The sequence below is a fragment of the Anser cygnoides genome, chromosome 1, assembly GCF_040182565.1.
Source record: "Anser cygnoides isolate HZ-2024a breed goose chromosome 1, Taihu_goose_T2T_genome, whole genome shotgun sequence".
Lineage (NCBI taxonomy): Eukaryota > Metazoa > Chordata > Aves > Anseriformes > Anatidae > Anser > Anser cygnoides.
In genome coordinates this window covers 192,181,638-192,203,454 of record NC_089873.1, presented here as the reverse complement: position 1 = coordinate 192,203,454, position 21,817 = coordinate 192,181,638, and the positions used below count along the sequence as shown (strand labels likewise).

At 37.3% G+C, this 21,817-nt stretch overlaps 1 protein-coding gene across 2 annotated transcripts in view; it reads left to right on the top strand.

Moving 5' to 3' along the window:
- The first annotated feature begins 8,261 nt into the window (after positions 1 to 8,261).
- Positions 8,262 to 21,817, top strand: part of SGCG (sarcoglycan gamma) — a 137,757-nt gene continuing 124,201 nt past the window's right edge. The window contains exon 1 of one of the 2 annotated variants that reach the window (XM_048072756.2): positions 8,262 to 8,471. The gene's annotated coding sequence lies outside the window, so the exon portion shown is untranslated. The remainder of the gene's footprint in view (positions 8,472 to 21,817) is intronic. The other variant, XM_048072755.2, reaches the window with a different exon arrangement.

The following is a 21,817-nucleotide window of genomic DNA, read 5'->3' as shown; positions in this document are numbered from 1 at the left end:
CATATAAATATGCAATGCTTCAAGTGAGTAGTTAGTTTTCATTGTCTATTGCGAAGTTTTTATTTCTCATAACTGTAAAAATGATGGCTTCATTGCTTTGTAATTGTCTTGCTAACTTATGGTACTGCCTAATCGTTATTTTATAACTGAAATAATCATATAAAATCTTCAAGAATGCATAAAATATCAATGTTATAAAGATCTTACCCATATAAAAGCAAAAAACAGTTGTTAATTCCAAACTGAATGTAAATTTCAGATATCTGGCACCTGCATTGTTTTTACTCCCTGAACATATGGATGAAACGTATTTTAATACACTCTGTTTCTCGTACAAATTTTAGAAATCAGAAAGCAGCTATGATTAATAAAAACAATTTTGAGTGAAATTACAATGCCTGCTGAATGCTTTCTTGGGCATGTAGGCAAAGGCAAATCAATTTCTAGTATGCTTCATGACAGCTGAAAGTAGCTGTGCAATACTTAAGCTGAAGCAGTTTAATTAAACCTTGGCATTTTAACAGAATAAAAGAAAATTAACTATCCTATTTCATTTCCCTATAGTGTAAACAGAGTGTATGACAGGCATCTGTGAGATATATAATTAGTCCCATTAGTCAAGAAAGACTTTCAAGGATAGTTATGAAGACTTCAGCTCCTACATACAATAAACTTTGCATCCCAAAGATGCTCATTATATTCCCCTCGAATTACTTAATAACATGATGTATTGTTACATACATTGCACAAGAGAAATGTATGGCTATATATGTGAGTAGATGTGTTATACATGTGTATTTATAACTTAAAAAAAAAAAAAAAAAAAAAAAAAAAAAAAGATGACCAAAGGGAAGATAGGAAAACAAGAAGCAATTACACCTAACATAAAACAGGCAAAAAAGTCTACAAAATGCATTTCATGTATTACAAAAACTGTAAGGAAGGATTTCTAGTTTTTCTTACACTTTGATAAAATATTTAATGAAGTATTTATTCATTGGTTTGAAATAAGCATCAGTGAAGTATGGAAAAAGCACAGCATCTTTGCTAGAAACACTGAATGACATCAAAATGTGTTATTGAACTGCAATTTATGTTTAAATTGATTTTAATAAAGCATGCAATTCATAATCAAGCCAATTTTCAATTAAGTGATAATTGAATTGTGACAGCAGGCTGACATACTACTGCACAGTGAAGTAGAAGCAGCAGAAAGAGGAAAAGGTTTCCATCGTTTATCTTTAAGTGAAGAACGAAATAAACATGCAACAAGTTTTCAGGTAGCCAGGAAATGGTTTCTGCAATTTGAGATCCTGTAGGGAGTTTTAACCTGTCCCAGAAGGAAAGGGATCTCCCACGAATCCTGCCTCCCATCTGTTAGATCCCCATGGATGTCTCCAAGGTGCAAAAGCACACCACATTCATTTAGTTGCATGAGTGAATGAATCAAGTCCCAGATCCCCACAGATTATAATGTGAACTTAACCCTTTAGTTTACTTTTAGGTATATATGGGCACTTGCATGAAGGTTTCTTAATGCCAGACTGGCCAGACTGAATCCCATCCTCAAACCAGTAGAGGAAAAAAAAAAAAAAAAAGAAAGAAAAAAAAAAAGGAATAAGCACATGCCCACACGTGTTTAGTGCCATTTTGCCATATGAGATTTCTTAGGTTCTCCAAGGATTCCATATGGGGCTGGCAACATGACAAAGGATGAACAGGATGACCTGAAAGCATCTCAGAGAACACTGGACACCTATGGATGGTTGACTGAAATGACTCTTAAACCAACATTTGCATGGACGTTTGCTAGAAAACTGTAGCTAAAAAATGTTCTCTCTGGACCGCCTAATCTTACAGGGTTCCTCATTTAATGTAAAGCTCTCTAGCCACCAGTAGCTCTGTACCTACGTGTATTCAGAGCTCTGCTTCCACAACTCAGGGTCAAGATCCCACCTGAGCTGAAGTGAAATAGATCAAGAAGCCCAAAGGACGCAATAAGGCTGCTCTGCTTGGAGCATTCCAAGTGTTGTGTTGTTTTTTTTGTTGTTGTTGTTGTTTGTTTTTTAAAGATGCAGAAGAAGGTAGTGGCTCTGCTTCTCCCAGTATTTTACAGAAATAAATGGACAGTCAGTTCCCTAGCCACTTAGAAATATATCCTCTAACGTGATTATGCAATTAGGGTTGAATTGATCAGCAGATACAGGGAAGATGGAGCCAGACTCTTCTTAGAGATGCACAGTGATAGGTTGAGAGGCAACACACACAGACTAGAACATGGGAAATTCTTATTAGATATTAGGGAAAAAAAAAGCATGAGGGTTGTCAGATCCCTGAACTGGCTGTCCAGAAAGGCTGTGGAATGTACAGACTTGGAGATGATCAAGACACAGCTGAGCAACATGACCTAACTAGACCTGTTCTGAGCAGGGAATGGAGTAGATGACCTCCAGAGATCCTTTGCAATCTGAGCTGCTCTGTGATTCTATTAAAGAGATTTTAAGAAAACGGCTTCAAATATTTAAATACAATTCCCACTAGAATACATGGGATTTCAGTTGATTCTCATACCTAATGGATACTCTACACCTTGAATGAAATACAGAACCCTGCATTAGGTATCTAAGTCATACAAAATGTAGGAGAGAGAGGTTTGCCTCAAAGAAGTCCAAAATAACACTTATGTTAAGCAGAGAGTTAAGAAGCACTGCCCACAGAAGGGTAGCTAACCTTTCTTTCCTTCACTGTTCACCAGTTCCAAAGAATGAAACTAATGTGCTCACAAACTCAACAGTGGAATTGTAGATACTAGAAATTATGAGTTAATCAGGGACTACATTTATATTTGCCCTTCATAATGCTGAAGGTTGAAAAGATAAAGCAGAATCAGGAATAGTGTGCTTTATAGGAGATTTTGAAGTATTTTCTCTACTTTATGCCTGTATAAGCAACTCTTACTTTTTTTATATTCATCCTAAATGAATTTATATTTTGGAAAGGATCTTTATGTTCTGCATTGGCTACACAAAAGCAAAACTATTTGGTTGTCCTTTTCAATGTCATTATTGGTTTATGTTTAAGAAAAAACTATCATATAATCATAGAAACACAGGATCATAGAATATCCTGAGTTGGGAGGGACCCACAAGGATCATCGAGTCCAAGTCCTGGCTCCACACAGTACCATCAAAAAATCAGACCATGTGTCTGAGAGCATTGTCTGAACACTTCATGAACTCCATCAGGCTCAGTGCTGTGGCCACCGCCCTGGGGAGTCTGTTCCAGTGCCTGACCACCCTCTGGGTGAAGAACCTTTTCCTAATATTCAATCTGAATAGAATGTATGCTTAATGTTAAAATATAATTTTTGTTTTCTTTCTTTTTAAAGAGAAAAGCTATGTTAAAGAATACTGTGATTTAATACTGGCTTTCTTTATGACTATTTTATCTCAATTACTGTTACTGAAAATTCTTGTATTTTTCTGTAGCTGGGCTTTAGTTTCGCAGAGCTAGTTATTTTCTTCTGGCTGTTGTTTGCTACAATTCCTTCTTTGTCATTGGGAAAATATGTTTAATTGTTTTTCAGAACTGTAGAAACACAAGACAGTGCTCTCACATGCTTGTGTATTTTCTTGCAAGTCATAAGTGATCTGTCACTAGAATTTACATTCAGAGTCTCTCTGAACTTCTGTAAGAACACTGTAGTAATACTTCTCTGGGCACATAAGGGTAAAATTAAGAGTGTACTGCATCACTCACCTCTCATTGAGGAACAGCCCTCTAACTATCACTTTAACCTCTACATTACAGGATGAAAGCTGATTTAATTATGTATAAGCAATTCTGAAAGATTAAAAGTTGTAAGAGGATTTCATAACAGTCCAATTTTTTCTCGTTCTACCCGTTCCAGAAATGGGTACATTGTTGTTCCACTTGTGACATAGGTGTACAAGACCTAATGGCATTTGTAATAGATACTATACTGATGAATTATTCTAAATGGTTTTATCTGTAGATACTACCAAGGAACTCCTCTATGTATTACTTTACACAAACTAATTGTTGACTCTGTAAATATTTAACCACGTATATAACCAAGCACATTCAGTACAATGGCTGAAGTGAGGTGCACATACGCTTAACAACCTACAAATACGGTAGAACTCATGACGTGTTCATGCTATGGCTAATATGTACTAATTTGTCTCTGTATTAATTGTTGTAACAAACAATATTTTGTTTCTTTATACTGACTTTCCTTGTGTTCCTTACAGGTCTTACATGTGTAAGTTCCTTACACATGCTACCTCCTCTTAAAAGTAAAGGGTAAGTGAATAAAGGTGCTCATAACAGTATAAATTTAACTTCAAATTTAATGATAGATATAGCACAATATTGCGAGAGTATTTCCTAAACAACTAGTGCACAATAAAAGAATGACGTAAAACAACATTTTAATGTAGTAACATAGCTGAAGTATTGGATTTTATTATTACCATTATTTTTACTCATTACTAAGTAAATTTAAAAGAACATTATATGCTGGGCATGTGTTCAAGTTGATGACACAAGAATTTGTGAGTTAACAGAACAATGCCTCTCCAGAACTATATTACATACTTGCTAAAGTTTGAACAATAGCACAAAAGAAATTTCAAAAGTAATGAAAGACTGCAGAGATCCCAAGAAATTCACAGTTCCCTGTATAATGTCCTGGAAGGCTAAATACTTGTTATGCTGACAGTGAAGAGTCGAAAATAAAACTGTTATGCTACGTGCATGTACATTGCAATTTGTTAGGAGAGAAAGAACAATTTAGATAGAAAAAAAAAATAGAAACTTGATAACAATGTTGTAAATCCAGTTTTAGAAGGAAATTAAAGGGCTTTCTTATAACCACACCTATAACAAAAACCAAAAACCAAACCAAAACAAACGAACAAAAAAACCCACCTTCTTTGTACAACTATATATTTTTAATGCTTATAATTTTAAAAAGTCTTATTATATTTTTAAAAACTCTTAGTTATTGTATTTAACAAGTTTAAATATAATACACTATTTAACATACATTGTTGTAAAACAATTACTTATTCAAGTAATTGCCACCCTACCACAATTGCTTTACAATAACACTTTCTTGCTTCTGAACGACCTTTACTGTGATATTAGCAAAACATTTATCCTGCTATATCACATAAATGACTATTTTTGCTTAAGCAGGTAGAATTATAAATAAATAAATAGATAACTCACAGTCAATGTGTGCCCTACAGTAACAAGATTTGTCATAACAAAAGGTTATTTTTTAATGAATAATGCCTCATTTAGAACTACACTATGGCATTTAAAATCTAATTAGTTTATCCCTTTCTCCACGGATAGAGAAAAAAAAACATAAAATTAGTAACTAAGAAGAAAATAATATAATATTAGCAGGTAGAGAATTGGTAGAAATGAGAACCGTACTGCTAGCAGTACATTCATATTGGTCAGATCCAAAAGGTATAAAAAGACAAGAAAAATATGTAGTCTGAATGAATTACAGTAAAATTCCATTGAAGAAAGAAGTCTTTGAAAGTGCACATTAAAAATAATAATGATTTAAAAAAAAAATGCAAGAGGAGTGAAGGAAACAAGGAGCAAGGAAGGGAGTAATGAATACATACAGAATCTGAAGGGATAATTTGGAAGAATTATTTTAGACAAAGGGAATATAATTTGGAATGGTCCTGATCCATACTGCCTTCAAGGAAGGAACAGCAAGGAAACTAGAGGAAGTTTGGGCTTCCTCTTGGTGGGACCTAGAAGGTTCGCACTGAAAGCAGCCTAGGACTGAACCAGTACCTACTCACTGTGTCTCCTCCAAACTGGCACACTATTTTTATCTAAAATACAGCTACTAAAGTATCTTCCTTGAGATCTTTGGCAACAACATTGTATAAAAATATCTATAAATACAAAATATTTAAAATCACTTTTAGACATTGATACAGTGGTAAGGCTGATAAGCCACATGAAGATTCTGAAAAATAGATGGCAGAAAGAATGAAGAGAGAAAAACAAATGGAGAGATATGGATTACTTAATCCCACATTAAAGCAGACCAGCTTTTCCATTTTTTTTTCCTGTTCAGTCTATTCCCTGGCTAGCTTGTGCAGAAGTGTCTACAATATCCCTATTATTATGAGTTACGACACAAGTCTTGTGCCAGACACTATGTAGGTCACTACAGCTGCCCCAAAACAACTAAGATACAAAAAGAGGGTTGGAAGAGACCAGAATGAGACTGACTAAAAATGAGAAACACTTTGAAGTGTTCTAGGTCATGCCAGGAAGTTGTGGGAAGTCAGTGGGAGAAAGTTTTTCCACACAATTAATAACCTGGATGAAGACATGAATTTGGTGTTCATCATTTCCTCCTCTCATTTCTGCAGTACTCAATACTTCAATGACACACTTCAGTGTAAAACTAGGAATCCCTACTCCAATTTCATTAATCCCAGCACGTATCCCATCTCATATCTCAGTCATTTTCCATTTAAGGGACATGCCATAAGCAAACATTAAAAGCAATGTATCTACTTAACTGCATGTGTTTCAAATAGGGTTGGCCAAAAGTTAAAACTCATTTCTCCAACGGCTAGGTTGACATCAAGTCTCCAGGCAATATTGCTTTTACCTCTATTTCTTGATGCTTAGGATCCACTTTGCTACACTGACTATAAAGGTTTGGAGAATCCAGCTCCCCTCTACCTATGTGGGATGGGATGATTTGCCAGAAACACAGCAAGCTATGCTGCATGATTCTCACAGAAATGTTTACACCGCATGTAATTTCTATTCCACATATAACCAATACTCCCACTACCTTCAACCAAATCCATTCCCATGTTCATCTAGGATTTGCTAGCTCTTTCAAGCTGTTTCATGTTCTTTTGGTCTCCAAGTCCCTTCTTTTGATCTCCAAGTCCCTTCTTGTCCAACAGTTCCTGAAGTGCTTCCTTTGTTTCTCATGTTTCCAATCCTTCAACTCATTAATATCTTCCTCAAATAAAAACCCTTTACCACTTCCTTAATAGCTCATTCGCTGATGTCCATGGTAAAGAAGCTAAACTTCTCTTCCATGCCCATCATTTCACTTTTGCATTGGATTTCTTCCCCCATGCACAGGTTAATCTCTCCCAAACCCCACAAAATTTGGGCTTCCCCAAACACCTTATCTTGTCATTCTCTTCACCTCCCTTTGCCCACTTACAAAACTCACTGTCTCCCTTGTTGTACGACAACTTTTTTTTCCTCTTTTCTCCTTTCCGGTTATCCTGATTGCATTCACTTTTCTCTGCCTTTCTGTACACCCTTTGGATAGTAAGATTTGCCAGAAAAAAATACACTTGACATTTATCCTCCTAATCTACAAGACATAATTATATGTCATTAGCAATTTCCCTCCTTACCTCTGAGATCCCATTTTCTTCTCCCAAACTTCCCAGCCACATACTTCCTCAACCTCCCTAAGTGTTTACCCTATGCTCCTTCTGTGCCCCTTGCAACCTGTCCTGCCCAGCAAAGACATATGAGGAGGGGCTGAGGTCCCTTGGTTTGCTCAGCCCAGAGCAGAGCAGGCTGAGGGGAGGCCTCATGGCGGCCTGCAGCTCCCTCACGAGGGGAGCGGAGGGGCAGGCGCTGAGCTCTGCTCTCTGGGGACAGCGACAGGACCCGAGGGAACGGCATGGAGCTGGGACAGGGGAGGGTCAGGCTGGGTGTTAGGGAAAGGTTCTGCACCCAGAGGGTGGTCGGGCACTGGGACAGGCTCCCCAGGGCAGCGGTCATGGCACTGAGCCTGCTGGAGTTCAAAAGTGCTTTGACAACGCTCTCAGACACATGGTTTGATTTTTGGGTGGTCCTTTGTGGAGCCAGGAGTTGGACTCGATGATCCTTGTGGGTCCCTTCCCGCTCAGGATACTCCATGCCTCCATCGCGGCGCCCCCCATGAAAGCCGCCCGCACACCCCCACATCCCACCCGTCCCTGCCCTCCAGGGCGCACGGCCCCAAAGGGGCGCCGCGGGCTCAGCCGCCGCCTCACACGGGCGCCCAGCGGGGCAGCAGCGCCCTCCATGGGCACCGATCGCTCCCTGGCGGCGCCGCCGTGCCCCGGGAACCCCCCTCCCTCCATGGCCTGGACGTGTGACCGCCAGACCGGCAGCCCGAGCCCTGTCAGACCCAGGCAAGGAAGGTCGCTTTCCCCCCCCGGTGCCGTGGGGCGGAGGGCGGACACAGCTCGCTGCCCGCCCCCTGCTCGGCCCCTTCTCCTCCCTGCCGCCGCTCCTCCTCCCCTCCCCGCCGCACCGGCGAGGCTGCGGGGCCGGAGGGGAAGGCGGCGCTGCCTGCGGGGAGGAAGCCGGATGAAGCCCCTCGGGCATGCAGCGAGCCGCGGGGACCCTGCCCTGGAGCCCAGCGGCGGCATCAGGTAACGACCGCCCTCGCCTCGCCCCCGGCCCGGCCCGGGGAAAAGTTCCCTCCCGGGGGCTGCGGGACCCTTCTCCCGGCGGGACCCGTGCCCGGGGGGCTCCGTGCCCGGCTCTTTCCAGAGATAGGAGCCGGTGTGTGTCCGGGAGGGGACGGGGGGAGCAGCCTTCCCCGGGGCTCTGTGCCCTCCCTGACAGCCCGGGTGTGTTTAGGAAGAAGAAAGCAACAAACAAAATGTTAGCAGAAAGTAGTAACGCGTCGCGCTGCACCGGGGACTTGGGTGTGTTTGTTGTGCCTGGCTATGCGTATGCCGTGGCTCTTCCTGAATCGTGTTTTGCTGGGCATCTGTGGGATCGCTGTCAACTTTTAACACAGGGTGTGGGTTTTGATTAACACTGTGGGAGGCTGAATCCCACTTTAAGTGTGCCACGGTGGTGTTTTGTTTTCCTTTGCTCAGAGTTTGTATCAAAGACACTGAGTCAGTTTCACATCTTTTTACTTATTTCTTCTAAAATCATCGAAGGAGTGAAAAGTGTGCGGAGTGCCCCACAGAGGTTCTGGGTACCTTTGCTACAAAGCAACATTGAACCAGCTTAAAGAAAAAAAAAACAAACGTATCTTCAAAAGCCTGCTTCCTTACCAGCCCAAAGAAGTGCATTGCAAACTGCCCTGAGAGTGAAAAGATTTAAGTCACTTCAATTAAGCAAGATTTGCCAAAGGCAAGATCCCTCCTCATAAAGGATGTGCTGTATTTATTCCATTGGTTAAATCCGAGAGAGCTACGTAAGAATTGTATTATCTGCAATTATGAATGTTTTACGTCCACTTTTTCACATTTTCATAGTGCCAATGTAATCTCACTATATTCCTTGCAAAATCAAAGAAAGAAATCAAATGTAAAGATCTTAATTTCACTAGATTAGAAGAGCATGTATATTTTTTATTTTTTTACTTTACAATATAACAAATTTAGGGGAGCATTCAAAAGGAGAATAGACTGAGCAACATTCATCTGTTACTGCAGGTAATCCCAATGATTATTCATTGGACATTGATAAGGCACTGTACTTAATCTGAATTTCAGATTGAGTTTGTGGTGTTGTTGTTTGGTTTTTTTTAATAATAAACATGGTTATATTCTCTATGAAGGTCCATCAAAGTTATTGACGAAGTGCAGCTTTGAGACTGCATTTTTATGTATGCTCAGTTTTTTTATTAATGGATTTTAAGTTGCATTCAACTAAGGGCTGAAAAAAGAGAAGTACAAATTATATATAAAACTTGAAATGCTTTCCACCTCTATGTGTTCTGTGTTTTTTTTTTCTCCTTGTCAGCTTCAAATGTAACTTCTCCCTAAGTTTTCATGCAAGTGACAGAATTTCTTAAATATATGAAACAATTTTCTATTGTCAAATGTTCTGTAGTTCATACTTGCTTAGAAAGATAGATATGACTAGGGAATTATCGTTTTTCTTGACAGCATGACAGTTAAAACTTGGTTTGCATAGCAGCAAGCATGTGTAGTGCATTAAAAGATGTCACTCTAAACTGTCATTGACTAACTTTTCAATGTATTTTTGTGAAAGTGAATATATCGCTTGTAAAGTGACAGCTAAGGAGTAACTAAGTGGTAAAATAAGGAATTACTGTAGTGAACTAGGGTTTAACTTAGGATTTTGACTACAGCTTTAATATTGGATGCCTATGGATTCAGTGTTCAATTCTGTAAACAGGTATTTGATTTGTTTTCTTCATAGTGGTATCTCAGTTAAACTCTAAAAAGTATTGTTGATGCAGCAGTGCTTAAGCTACCTGGAGGTGGAGTGTAGAATTTTATCTTGTTATAATATAATGAAGAAAATGCTTCATGTGCTTATAAGCTTCCTGTTCTGATAACGTGTTCAAATTGTATAGAGTCATTGCTATCAAAACCAGATCATGCTAGAAGTCATACGCTTAAACATTGCTATGTGTCAAGCAAGTGTTCTTTTACAGCATGTGAAATCTTAAGCAGTTAAAATGGCCAGGTGAAGCAAGGAGGTATATACAATGCTGTTAAGGTATGGAAATATGGGAAGCTTGGGAAGGAGGGGAAAAAAGAGAACTAAGTTAGAAATTCAGGGTTTTTCTTGACCACAAACTTTTTCCTTAAAAACTAAGTTACCAGCTTTTGAAAATACTATGTACCTTGAGGATTTGGGGTAAAAATATACCTGGACATTGAGACATTTGCTTTTACATGAAGACTATGTTGTACTTATAGCATTTTTCTTGGTTCTGTTTCCAAGCCTTGTACTGCTGTAATCTAAAGTCCTCTCTTGAAGGCTTCCATTAAACTGTGATAGAAAAAAAACTTTCTGGTGTTGTTGGGTTAGGTAAATCATGGTGAAACTAGTTAACTGAATGTAATACTTCTGTAGGAGCAAGAGAATGTCAAGAAGTGGAATACCATCTGGAGAAAAATCCATTTTAGTTACAAGTTCAGGAGGAGTACAAGCTTTTAGGAGTGCATACTGCAAATCTGTAGAAAGTGCACGTGAGGGCTAGCTTTTGGGAAAGGATTCCTTCTGGTAGCCATGAACAAGTAGTATTCTTGGAGGTAACAGTGAGGTCTCACTTTGCATGCTTGTTCTGTGTGTTTTGACTTGCCTTCAGTTGCATATCCACTCAGTCTTCACTCAGCTGAAAAACTCCTAATTTTGTTTATTTTTCTTTTTAGATCACCTTTTCTAGACCTCTGGTAGTTAATATTTTCTGATGAACTTTCAGTTTGTGTTATTCAGGTAGAGTACCATCTATAAAAAAACGAAGCTGTAGCCTTACCAAGAAGTAAAGTGGAAAGATTAGTTTATACTTGAGGAAGTACTTATAAACCCAGCGTGTTGTCTTTTATGCAAGAGTATGCTATTGCTGATCACTTTTAACTCTGTTGGTATCAATAGCCACCAAAATGTCTTTCTGAAGAATATCTGCATACTATTTGTCCTCACCCTGTATTTTCAGAGTTGATTATTCTTATGCAAACTATATATTTACCTTCTTTAAATGCATCTTTATTTTCTCCTGGATCGTGTCTTCAATTTCCTATGGCTATTCTGAATTCTAACCCTATTTGCCATCAGACTGGTAGCTGTCCTAAGCTAGTGTCACATTCAGATTCACAAGTATAGTCTGTCAACTAAGCTATTAATAAAACAATAAATACCTAGCAGGATGGACCAGAGGAGATCCTTAAATCTTTCTATTTGTCAATGAATTGATGGTAAAGATTCTCTGAATATGGTATTGTAATATATTTTTTTAAAAGCGCAGTGTGTTTCATTCTGGAGATACCATATGAGATACTATATGAATGCGTAAATATGGCTGTTACTGTCTATTATCAACTCTTGTAAAACCCAAAGCAGTGGTATGTGTTTCTGCTGTGTAGTTTTTTGTTACCAAAAAGTGTAGTTTTCAAGGAAAGTATTCCTGGGGCTTTCAGTTTGGAAATTCTTTCTAATACAATAGTTTTTCATTGAGCAACAAAATACCTTTTCCTGGATGTCAGGTCAAAATAATGCTGGGATAGGTGCATTGCAATCATATCATGTAAAATATTTGTAATCAAAATGCTGTTCACAAACCTCATGAAAATGACCAAAGTAATATAAGTGGTAGTTTTACTTTTCAGTTTCTGACAATTATTTGTAGTAAGTGATATTTGTCAGCAAATAATGGAAAACAATTTGCCAAATTACTGAAGTAATATGCCAAATTACAGTAGAATTTATATGTTTATATGTAGAATTTACAGAATTTATATATATGCTTTATATGAAATCTAAAGGTCATGCAAGGTCAGCATTTGTACACGTTTATGAAATGTTAGAGGAAAACTAAACTTAGTAGTAAAAACTGACTGTTAGGGGTGTGTGTCCCTAAAAATCTTAGCAATCTAAAGTCTCTTAATAAATTTTCATTTTATTAAATTTGATCTTAAATTTACTTGCTTCCTGCTAATATGTTGTGGCTTTAATTTAACAGAACAATACTGAACATCTAATTATCTTTTTTCCACTTCAGTGGAGAGACACACCATGATATTCCAAATTAATATATTTGTCAATATTGCTGTTGATTTAAGTCACACAAATAATCAGCTTCTGAAATTGAAGGATTAGTTTGGTGAACTGCAACATATGTAAATTATACAAAAATATCCAAATAAATTACTTATTTGTGGTTGTGCATTAAGCACCCACCACTTCTGTTGTGTTGATGAACATTTATTATAAAAAAACCTAAAAACTTTATATTATTATGTGTCTAGAAAACAAATAGAAGCTGTCTCTACAGGTTTATAAGAACAGTTCTATGGAATTTCGGTTTTAGTATAGTGAACCATTACTATTTATTATCATAAAAATTATTAGCAAAAACATGTTTCTCTGTCACAGAAAAGTACATTTGTAAGGAATACATTTTAGAATAGGACAGTTTTGAGGAAAATGTTTCAGGATTCAAGAAATTGCAAACTGTGTGCAAAACAAAGCCAAGCATTAATCACAAAAATTACAAAATAGCGTGTATTAAAGTATGCTAAAGCCAGAAATTTGATTTCAGAAATAAAGAAGTTCTTTAAATATCTGACAGTTTTTCCAAAATAAAGTTTGTGTGAATGAGGAATTGTAAACTAATTGGCAAAATTATTTGTGAAAAATCGTAGAGCAATACTGTTTCCCTCGCTTGATTATTTTAGACATAATTCTTCTATGAAAATTTGTACAAAGGTTTTTGGTAAGAGATTTTAGAATCTCTTTTTTAAATACATTTTTCACAGAGGTACACATACATGCAGATAAAATGTACTCAGTCTTTTCCTGGTGCTTGTGTCACAAGTCTACAAATACTTGAATCAAACACAAAAAGAGAACTGAAATGGAAAAATCTGACTGATTAAACACAGTGGAATTTCTCACTTCACTCTCAAAAACAAACTCCCCAAAATCATTTGAGAAAGAAGGTGTTAAGCAGTTTTGAAAACTTCATACGGATGAAGTCATAGTGGAAGTCTAGAGGGGGCCTTCCACCCAGTTGCTGTCATGTGAGCTGATGTTGGGTTTGAAGCCTCTTCTTTAGAAAGAATGTTCAGTTTTTAGAAAATCATTTACTGTGTCTTGGTGCCAGCCAAAGCCATCCTCTTGTCTGAAGAACAAGCTTATATAATCGCTTCTCTTGGGACATTTGCCCTTGGATGACCTGTGTTCTTCATGGACCTGGAAGGAAGTCAGACCCAGTTACTGAGACGATTGGAAGTCCTCTCAGGATCTTTTCAAGCAGGGGATGAGTTCATTAAGCATTATAAAGGAGGCCAAGATCTGCTAGAGATAGAGTAGTGGATATTCGCGACTGTCTTTCTCTATTTCAGTCTTGCAGTCACTTTGCATACTTAGGGATGTTGAAGGAGAACATTCCAGCAGTTCAGCAGTCCCCATCTTCACTTTTTCTATCAGTAAAATGGAGGATTATTTCTTTTACATGCATGGTTTGAGAATGCTTTTACACACATGCAGCATAAAAGTACATTTTGGGTACTTTGGTGAGGTCTGTGCTTTTGGGACCAGGTAATAAAGTCCAGGAGTAAGGGAGTGTTCTCTCTTAGTCCATCCATTTGACTTAAAAAAATGGCAATTCATGTGCTGTGTGTGTTTTTTTTTTGTTTGTTTGTTTTGTTTTCCCCCTCTCCAGGCACAAGTTTCAATGCCTGGAGAAGTTGCTGCCTCTGCAGAATTCCCAGCTGATGCTAAGGATTCATCAGTGCTGGAGACACCCAGTGCTACTGGCCATATGTACTGCTGAGAGTAAATTGCGCCTTCTGGATGCTTTGGCTTTTCATTTCTGCTGCACGTCCTAAATGCAGTTTTCAGAGCTTTCCAAAGAAGCGCATGTGTCTGAAGAACCTTTTTTTAAAGGAATACATATTTGATTCAAAGTCCACTTCTTTGGTTCAAAGTCCTTTGTTCTAAAAATGTCCAAGATAGTAGCTATTCTGTCAGATCTTCCATGTGGACCTAGAAGAAAGTGGTCATTCAACTGACTGTCATCTACCTTGAGGGTCTACAGACCAGACTCAGCAGCTTGCCTTGAGGATAATGTCTCTAGCCTCTTTGAGGATACTGGACACAACAGCATATGGTTTTTGATCCACTTTCCTCTGCTGCCTTCCAGTTTTCTGGTTTTATCTGATTTCAAGGACTCTTTGCAAGCGCTACTGATGCACCAAAGAAGTCAGTACTTCCTCTGATCACGGATGCTACTTACATTGGTGCAAGCCAAGGACAAAAACTTCTGCAGTTGTTTTCTTGTGCTTAGGTACAGGGAAGGCTGGTGTGAATTCTTTTACTTGAAGTAACTCATTATACACATTTGCAAGTTCAGTTCCTAGTGGTGAACCTGGCAGGTATCTTCCCAGTGATTCAAGAAACTAGTTCGTTCACAGGACTTGCAGGATACTTATTTTTGTACAGCTATCAGTACTGTCTGATTCAAGATGACTCAGGACCATGAAACTAACGTTTCACTTCTGTCTGTGGCAAATACTCACCAAAGCCCTGTAGACAGAGGTGTCTTACTGTTGCCTTATTTTAGCAGATGGCAAGGTGATCCCAAGAAGTTCTTTAATCGCTTTGGTCAGTACAAGATAAGTCAAATAGAAAAACTTGAATAGTCTCATTAGTGTGACAAGTGCTCAGTCTATATCTATATATAAAAAAGAAATCTTTAAGGCAATTATAGACACTCATCTTGTGATGCCATCAGATTCTTTGCAGTGGCCTGTGGCCAACAGGCGTTGGTGGGTAGAAAACATTATGGTTAGGGAATTACATCAGTTTGTATCTATGATAGAGTATGGTATGTTTGCTGTATGGTAGCATATATATTCCTGGTTCTGTGTGTTCTCCAGCCAACATTGTATAGTATATTCACTCAGATGGCAGATGCATGAACATTTAATGTTTATTTCTTCACCCTTTCCTGGCAGGTTAACCAGACTCGTGCCAATATGCTTGTTTACTCTTTGCAGTCAGTGAAAATATGGATGTTTACTTCATGGGTTGGCACTTGCCTCATTCAGGATCAATACTGTTTGGAGAAGCAATTCCTTCATTTCAGTGTTTTGGAGTTTCCGGAAGTTCAAAATGCATGCAGATTGTTCTTACATCAACTTCAGGAATCAACTATGAAAACTGACAACTCCTGATAGTACTGTGTATTATGTAAAGCAAAAAACAAGGGGACCCAGGTATCCTCTTCTTTGTCAAGAAACCATGATGTTTTGGATATGTTATATCATCAAGTGAGATCGACTTTTCATCAGTTAGTTTACCCAGTTCTTCAGACTCTTACAGATTAATTCAACAGGATTAAAAGTGTGGTGTTTTTTGTTGTCTTTGTTATTATTTATTTGATCTTAAAATCATGTCTCTTGAAAATACCTTATTTTCATTAAATTATTATTTTTTATTTTATTTAATGGCAGGATTTTGTTTCCTTCTTTTGTTTATGTCAAACTGGAAGAAATATATTTTGTCACATATATTGGGTACTCTATCCATAGAAGGAATCAGACAGAGATCAGTCAGTCTGGAAATATTTGGAACTATATGTATGCAGTCAGGCTAGATTTTTAAAAGGAGATTCTAAAATTTTAAATAATCTTTTTAATAGAAAAGGCTAGAAAAAACATTTAATTATGTTGTTGAGGGTACAACAGCTTTTCAAAACAGCAGATGTATATGTTTGCAACTAGAATGAGCTAATAGAAATTGTGGAAGTTTTCTTCTACATCAGGAATTTTCATAAGATCACTTCAATTTGTTATTTGGAAAAAAATGTTAATATTTTCAAAATACCTTTGAAGATTTTTTTTAAAGAAGAGGAAGGTTCTTTAGCAACTTGTGCAAAAATGGTTTACTTATTTTTTTCATGTTTTCATTTTACTTTAGGGAAAGAATTCTCTATAGTAAGTCTTAATCAGGAGAAAGCAAGATGAGAATTTAATTTCTCTTTTTACCTGGAAAAATAGTATAGGCTATAGGGATCATGTCATATGGTGTGCAGCAACTAATTCTGCTATTGTAATCCTGAAAATTTGTCTAGTTTTAGCAAAACGCTTGATGCTTTGGCTTTAGCACCTGGTTTCCTAAATAATTGAAGAATTGTGAAGAGCAATTTTGACATTCTGTAAGGAGGGAGGATTCTTGTATTTTCTTTTAAGACTGTTTAATAATTTTAATAAATTAACTTCAAGTGAAAAATACATACTCATGAGGGATATTTACATTTTAACTGACAGAGCAGAGCTACCTTATACTTATTTTAGAATCACTTGCTGGTTTTATGAAGCTTGCTTTCTGCTTTATGTTGTGACCGGTGTCAGCAGGAAGGATGATGAACATCTTTTTTCCACTTATTCTATAATAGGGAAAAATGAAAGTTTTAAAAAAAAAAAAAAAAAAGCCAGATGCTCTGAAAACTTACTGAATACCAGCAAAAGATGAATCTTAACAGCTTCTACCTGATCGTGTACTGATTGTGAAAATTCAGATCTTTTGGTGTACTGGACTTTTTGTGCCTTTTTTCTCCATTAGGGTTTGATCACTTTGGAGGATCATTTCATTCCAACAGGCAGTCTTTGTAGGCTTTTTGTCATGTTGTCCTCTATTGCTTCCACTTGCTCTGTTTAAAGTTCTGTTCACCGAAGGATGTTTTTGATTCTTGCTGCTGCTTTCCTCCTTCTCCATCACATATCTACAAGGAAAATACGCTATTAAAGAGAGGGTTTAAAATTCAGAAGAGTTTGCTTCCCAGGTTGCATGTGCCAAATCTGATCAAGGTCTCCTTTGCTGGCAATGAGAGGGTGCTTATGTATATCCCTAGTCTACTTGTCAAGTGCTTCAGCATGATAACTTATTCCTTGACATTTGATATGACAAACAGTTCTGGAATACAGTCATATAATTGTTTGGGGTTTGTCTTTTGATATAAACAAAGACATTCAGGAGAGCTATCAATAAATTTCATCGAGGTTTTTAAAATTTTGTACCAAAAACTCTCAAAAAAAACAAACAAACTGAGCAGCTTCTTCTAAGGGCAAATAGGTATTTAAAACACAGAGGGAAATGATTGTAGGAATAAATGGTCACTTTTTTCCCACGTGAGACAGATTACCAGTGAGGTGTTGGGATAAGAGGTGCTGGAACACGTGCTGTAAAATGAACTCATAAATTATTTGAAGAAGAAAGCTAGAGGATGGTGAGAGTTTTAGCTGAATAATAGTGAATTAATCATGGTAGTTGCTACTAAAGCAGCAGTGTTACTTCCTGGGAATGTAACTTTTATTCTCAGTGTACGTTAAGGGAGTTCTCAAAGGATCTTTGCTTTGGCTCTTGTCCTCAGTCATATGTCTGAATACCCTTGGAGTTCTGGAATTACTGAATATCAGAAAAATATAACATCAGACAAATAAATATCAGAAAGGTGAATGAAATACTAGGAATTAGAATAGGAGCCATGAACAGCATTTAAAATAAAAATTTCATCATGAAAAAAATATTTCTGCTAGTCTTAAATACCATATGCAGTTACAGTTCTTCTATTTCAAAAAATAAATAGAAGTTTATAAACAATTCAGCGAAAGCCAGAAAACATGTCAAGGAGATGCTGTACTCTCTTCAACAGATGATCAAACAGATTAGAGCTCTTCAGCTTGTAAAAGAGGTGCTAAAAGCTAGTATGATAGAAGTCAATGACATTGAGTGGTACAAAAAAAAAGTGAAAACGGGCTCATTATTCACCATTTCTCATTCTGTAAGAACACACAGTGAAATTACCAGCAATAAAATAAAACAAATTATTAAATAATTAATCAGCCAAAATCATTGCTGCAGGATGTTGTGGAGGGCACACACGTAAAAGAACTCAAAGCAGGTTTTTCAGACTGATGGACTGTAAGTTCACTGGTAGCCATCAGGTGGGATGGTCCACAGGCAGTTACTGGCACAGGAGTTCTTAGATAGTCTCAAGTGTGAAGAGATGGATGAACGTGGCAATGACTGAATCAGTCCTTGGCCTGAAATGTTTCTTATGTTTCTTTTCATAAGGATCCTTTTTATCAGAAACAAGATAGTGACTTGATACATCAAGTATGGTCGCTTCTCTGTTCATCCGTATGCTGTGTATGCTTGTGTTCCTCTGCAAATGTACATCTTAAAGGAATGTATTCAGATAGCCTACTACTGGAGTCTAACTAAATTATCTTGTCAAAAGTTGTGTTTTAATTCGAGGCTTGCTTCTTGTTCAGTATGAACAGAGAAAGATATGACACACAATTTAGATGGTCTGAATCGCTTATTACTGCTTTGAACTTGTAGAATCATAGAATATCCTGAGATGGAAGTGTCTCACAAAGATAATTAAGTCCAACTCCTGGCTCCACAAAGGACCACCCAAAAACCAAATAATTTGTCAGAGAGCGTTGTCCACACATTTCTTGAACTGAAACATCATTAATAGTCATGACTAAGTTGTGGTACTAGTTGGTTTAAATATCTCCCAAAAAAGCTATGCTTTGGGGGCAAAGTATCCTCATCACTGCTTTTTCAAGGAGGGAACTACCGGGACTTTTCAGTCAAGTGTAATTCAGTCAGCTTTTACTGCTGTCTTGCAACGAATTTGCCCAGGATATCAAAGAAGATTCTTCCTGTTCCAGAAGATTATTTCAGGTTAAGTAAGCATTGTAGACTTGCTTCAGTTTTTGATGCAAATGAATATTGCTTTGGTGTAAGTCCATGGCAATACTATACTATTACACCAGTCTTTCTTGATTCTAAATGCAAAGGCATACATTAAGAAATTAAAAATACAATTAAAGATCCTACATTTTAGGGAGTATAGTTGGTTTCATGTTAATATCAAGCATTGCATATTTAGGCTTATAGCAAATTCAAGGCTAGTGAAAGCTTAAATTCTAGGTTCTCAAAAGAAATACAAAGTCAACTTTATTCAGATCAGCATGAACACCTTGATTTTTTTTTTTGTGTGTGTGTGTTCCAACTTAAATAACATTGCTTCAAGGAAAATGCATAAATTTATGGTAAGGATTATTTTTTCCTCTTCTTTTGTAATAGCCTCTTGGTAGCCTGTGCTGTCTTCTCAACAGCAAATTGGATTGAGAGCAAAGTATCAGTTTTATCAGACCTATCTTTGTAGGGGAAGCCATTATACTACTGAAGTGTCTGCAGTAACCCATCAACATGGGTTCTTAATACTGTATAATTTTATATATGTAATAATAATGTGTGTGTGTAAATATATATATATATGTATAATTCCACTCTTTGTCCAACTTGCACCTGCCTGTCTAATTCCTAGTTAGAGGCTCTTTTCATGAGAGTAGGAATAAATTATTTTGAAATGCTAGTCTTTGGTCAATAAAGGAAGTATCTATATATGATAAGGGAATTTTCATGCTTATTGCTTTCTCATTCCCATAAGCGAATGCAAATCTTAAATCTGAGACAAATATCTGTAGTAAAAGAAAATATCCCTCCCTCCCCTTAAGTATGCTCTGTGCCTCTGTAATCTTCTCATTAAGCCTAATGATTGATAAACTGCTCTCGGTTTGAGGATTATCTTTTTTTGCGTTAATCTAAGACAACGGAAGTATCTAAAACTTTTAATGAGAACTGTTACTGTCATTATACAATGTCTCTTATACAACACTTAATTAATTCTTGAGAATATTTTTAAAGAACAAGTAAATTTTGACAATTGTTGTTTGGCTCTGTATTCAGGATGTTTTTAAAATCTGAATGATCAGATAATTTGCAGCCAGTTCAGTCAGTAAACCGAAACCGGCATCTTCTGTTATTGTTTGCTCAGCTGAGCCCAGAAATATGCTAATAACAAATCCATTCAGTCCCTCACTCCAACAAAAAATGCAAGTGTGCCTAAGCATGCCAGTAAATTCTTGTCTTAGGTCGCTTGATATTTGGCACCTGCACATATGTCTTTGAACATTCCAGACATTTATCTGTGATGAATGCAAAACTGATTGAAGACCCTATATTGCCAAATAATCATTTTTAGACGTATGCTGATTCATGTGTTTTCTTTAGTTCTGTCATCAAGCTGATGAGCAGACTATGACAGACAATGTTTCTCATTTTTCCAGCCCATGTTTCCAGCGAAGACATTTGCTGCATCCATTCTTGGCTGACAGGCTTACTTCAAGGTCCACGCCTATCCGAAAATCAGCTCCTCATGCAAATACCCAGGAGTTGAGGCCATCTGTAAAATCTGCTTTTCATCTATCCATCATTAGTGCTTATTGATTGTACTGTCGTTTTCAGGTATAATCTCTGACTCAGGGTCAGTCTCTTTACCATGTGTACTGCAGCTTCCAGCTCATTGTGTAAATGATGAGCATGGGCTCGCAGTGTTTTTGCATGGCGTGCAGAAATTCCTAATTAACAACAGAGGTGACTAGTTTAAAATAATTTATATGAGTGGATACAAAATGCTGTTTTCATTTAAATTGCAGCTCTGTAGGAATACCTACTGGAGTTAGAGGGATATGACTTTAAATGAGATTACTAGAAGGTTACCTTACAGATATGGCTGTGATTCATTCATTTTTTCTGGCAATTACGTTTTTATTGACATGGCAAAATGTTCTAAAAAGTTAACACAAGCCTGAGTTTCTTCAGTAGTTAGCAGAAGACTCCTCCTTGGAACCTGAATTTGGCTTGGTAAATTGAGATACTGAATGTTTTTGTTTGGCTGTTGTTGTTTTTTGCCTCTTATGTACAAGTTGCAGCAATTGAGATAATATTATTTACAGATGCTAAGGAAAGTAAGATTTTTCATAAGGAAAAGGATCCTACTGAAGCGTCAGCTCAAATATAAAGGTCTCTCTTGATCCGTATCACTGTCTACACAAACAGGATCCCTCCTGGGAGTTGTTAACTTACTCTGAAGGAATTTCCAATCCAATTTCAACCTATTGAGACCTGCTAAAATTTTACAAATATGATACCACCTTCAAAGATTATCACACTCACTGTCTTTAGGTTTGATCCGCTGTAGTGTTCTTTCTGAGTAATACTTGGCCTCCTTACTTAAGAGAGAAACACCATAGTTGTCAATATGTATATTAGTTAAATACTCTGCTTGTGTTTTCAGCTGATTATTTTTTTTAAAAGGAAAGGCTACTTTTAAAGTAGATAATGAGAGCACAATTCAGTTGACTGAAGATGGGCATCTGGGTCTTCTGGTGTCCTGTGTCTGGCCAGTAGTTGTTGC